The sequence below is a fragment of the Oryzias melastigma genome, linkage group LG20 (genome assembly GCF_002922805.2).
Source record: "Oryzias melastigma strain HK-1 linkage group LG20, ASM292280v2, whole genome shotgun sequence".
NCBI classification, from domain to species: domain Eukaryota; kingdom Metazoa; phylum Chordata; class Actinopteri; order Beloniformes; family Adrianichthyidae; genus Oryzias; species Oryzias melastigma.
The window spans coordinates 6100310-6104218 of record NC_050531.1 but is presented as its reverse complement, the minus strand read 5'-3'; positions in this window follow the sequence as shown (position 1 = coordinate 6104218).

Sequence of the window (3909 nt, the reverse complement as noted above, 5' to 3'; positions counted from 1 at the left end):
AAAAATGAAACATTTTAGAAATAAACAGTAACTTCCATAAATCAAACTGAAATGTTAAAAATGAAACATAACAAGCAACTGGAAGTGGTACTCTGGGACATCACTGATTGGATGATAACACATTTCAAACAAAAAGTTATTTGGCATAAAAAGTGGTACTGTGGTCCATACTAATTATAAAACTTTCACTAAATTAAACATCGTAAAATCAGCAGAGATCAAATCTCTGTTAAAAAAAATAATACAGAAAACACAACTTAATAGAGTAACCAAAGTCAAAAAAAGCAAGAATCTTGAGTCACTAAAAATTATTACATATACAAAAAATGTCCAGAAAGGCCTGTCAGTAAGAAAGTGACAGGAATTAAAACATTCTATGGCAGTAAATGAGAAAAATTGTATTCTAGAAATAACATTTGCAAAGATTTTTGGCCATGACATTTGTGTATATGTACACATTTACACAGCTTTTACATTGAGTTTTCATGCTCTTTGCATGATGACAAGCATTCCATCCATCCATCCGTCCGTCCGTCTGGGTTGTGGGGGGAGCAGCCTGAGCAAAGATGCCCAGACGTTCCTCTCCCTCTTCCTCCAGCTACTCTGGAAGGACCAAGGCCGGCTGAGAGACACAGTCGCTCCAGTGTGTCCAATCTACAATTACAATCGTTATCTTCCCTCACTCGTGAACAAGACCCCAAGATATTTAAAGTCCTCCACCTGAGGCAGGAGCACTCCACCCACCGAGAGAGGACAAACTACCTTTCTCCAGTTGAGAACCACGGCCTTAGACTCACATGAGTATAAGCCCCACCCCCAGCCAAACGAAACATATAAATTAAAATTGAAAAAAAAACTGCGGGCTGCACTCCTAAAAATAAAGTATCTACAAGTAATTCTCATTTCACTAAAATTTCCAAAGAGAATCTGATTGCTTTTCTTTTTTTTAACTCTATTTATGTCACCTAGTTTGTCTCCAACTTAAAAAAAAAAAAAAAAAATTGTAAGAACTGAAATATATTTTGTTTTTGCTCGGATTTTGTTTGGATCCTAATAAAACACCAGTTGAAACAATTTATCTGCAGCTAATTTTTAGAGTAGAGAGATTTTTTAATGTTAGCTCCAGTAACATTTGCACAAATTTAATGAAATGTGTTTCTTTTTGTAAGAAACTTAATATTATCAGTTTGTATGTTTTGCAGCAAATTGATTTTTCTGTCAAAAATCTTAAACAAACAAGTCGCTTTTCCCGTCAATCCATTGAACATTTTTTGGAGATTTCTGTTGCTTCTACTGATTTTACTTTTTCAGGACGGTGCAGTGAAGCTGTTGCTGCAGATTAGAGAAAGATCTCTCAGTTTGTGTAAACAGTGCATGCCCCTCTGCAGCATCCATCTCCAGTAATAAATAAAACCAATCCATGTCTAATGTTAAAGCTGAATCCCATAAAGCCATCCCAGATCCTTTTTTTCTTTCTTCTTGCCTGAGTGGAGCCGTGTATGTCACCAAGCTGCTCTATCACAGTCCAATTATTTCAGAGGAGTGTTCTCCATTTCGCCCAACTTTCGTCTGATTCTTCAGGCCTCCCTAATTAGCTGCAGCGTTCTTCCAACCGCTGACCAGTTGGGCCTTAAAAACAGAGAAGTGGTGGCAGATTATTAAAGCTTGACACGCTTCTGCTCTGACAGATTCTAAAAGTCGCCCTTCTGGCTGCTTGTGGTGAGAATCCACGGATGAGCGACGTCACGGTAATGAAAATACGACAGACCCACAGAAAGCAGGATCACATCGAAGAGTCATTTTAACACGACAGCTTTTCATCAGCCAGAATCCCGGATAAATAATGATCCCAGCCTCCCTTGTGGAATCAGACTCAATGCTGACCTGTTGTTGTTTTGTGCCGCTCTCTGTGTGTTGCCTTTAGACTTTCTGTGGACACTGTTGCTCGGTGGCGACGAATGAGGCATGAATATGAAGTACTTCACTCCTCATCACGCTTTTACCTGCTCTCTGTGCCTTCTCATTACACTGTTTCCCCCTGGATATGCACTCTGACTGCAAAGCTTTTGAAGTGGGTGACAACACGCCACACCAGCGTTTGTGTTTTTTCTTTAAGGGGAAGGTTAATGCATTTGCACGGACGAGAGAAAAGTCCTCTTATTGTGAAAATTACAGCATCTTGAAGCTAACTCTTAAGCATTAGAAATAGTGGATGGTGAAACAAAAGAGACATTGACTACACAAAAATCCATCCTTGAATAAGACAATTATTCTTAATAACTTGAAATTCCTTAGCAATACTTTAAATGATATTGTGTCTTTGAAATAATTGAACAGATAATTGAATAGCAGCTTTATTAATTATATTAATTAATAAATTAACGTTTGTTAATAACCAAAAAAATTAAAAAGTGGCCAGCTGGTTCCATTTACCACACACAATAAAATAAACAATTAAAAAGAATAAAGTCATAAAAACAATAATTATTAAAATCGATTAGTTAAAAAAACAAAAAAATATTAATTCAAAATATAATAAATCCATAACATTTACAAAAGTTATAACCTAATACAATAAAATTATTAAATATTAAAAAATAACAACATTTTAAAAAAAAGTAGAATTAGGAAAATTATGTTTTGTGGAGGTTTTCTTAGGATAAAGTACTATAAACGTTGCTAAGAATTTAAACATAAAAGTATTTGATTTAATTTATTGATTTTTTTTACCGGCATTAACAATAAAATAAGACAATACAACATTGCAAAACCCAGCTATATTAAACCAATTTCAGAAATTAGAAAACAGTAATTAGAAAACAAAGAAAAATATAATAAAAATATATAAGGAGATATGCCTTTTTCTTGTGTATGTTTTAGCAGAAATGAAAACAATAACAAAAAAGAAGTAAAACAAACCAAATAACTAGGATACGTTTGAGACCAAAAACTAAGATTTTAAGTACAGAAAGTAACAGCCTAAAAAACAAAAAAAAAGTAAACAAAACAGAAAAAAATCAGTACTATGACAAAAGTCTATGTACTATTGAATAACAATAAAAAAAAACACTAAAATGTAATAAAGTTGTAACAAAGTCGTACGGGAATAAAGTCGTATCTTTGTCCCATAAAAGTCACATAAGCTAAATTTACGGGAAAAAAAAACATTAATTTTGGAGAAAAAAATAATAAATTAACAAGAAAAAGAACCAAAGTTGTCTTTTTATCATAGCCGTGCACAAAGATGAAAGGCGTGGATCTTTATTTCTGGATACGTTTCAAAAACAAAGAAATTCTGAACCTTTCAACAACTCAAATTCAAATTATTGATACAGAGAGCACAGTTATGGGTGGCGGGAAAAGGAAACAGGAAATGATGTCCTAAGTTTGGTTAAAAACATCAAAATTATAATTAGAAAGACCAGTGTAAACGCTTTGAAAACAGATCAAAAGATGATTGTAGTGGGTCTTCGAGATCAAAATTTAACAGAATGAAAATATATCTTATATTATATCTTAATTTCATTTTAACCTGAAAAAAATGTTCATAACAAGAAAACAAATTAATTTTCTGAATTTAATAAAAATTCATTACAGTGATCCATTTTTTCCCAGTCATACTTGTTGTCATTGCCTCATGCTCTGGTGCACAGAGGAGCCGCCATAGAAACCTCGTTAGGGAAACTAAATGAAAACCATATTATTTGTCCTCCCTCCGCTCTCAGTACAAAATGTTTTCCAGTTTAGGCCGTCAAAATTAGATTTTAAACTCAATCAGAAAACAAATTAAAATATTACATCAATTATTTGTTATTTTTTGTTAATTTAGGCTCAAAAACGGCAAATTAAAGGCACATAGATTTTTTTTAGGGAGAGATTAAAAATATATATATTAAAAAAAACACGTAC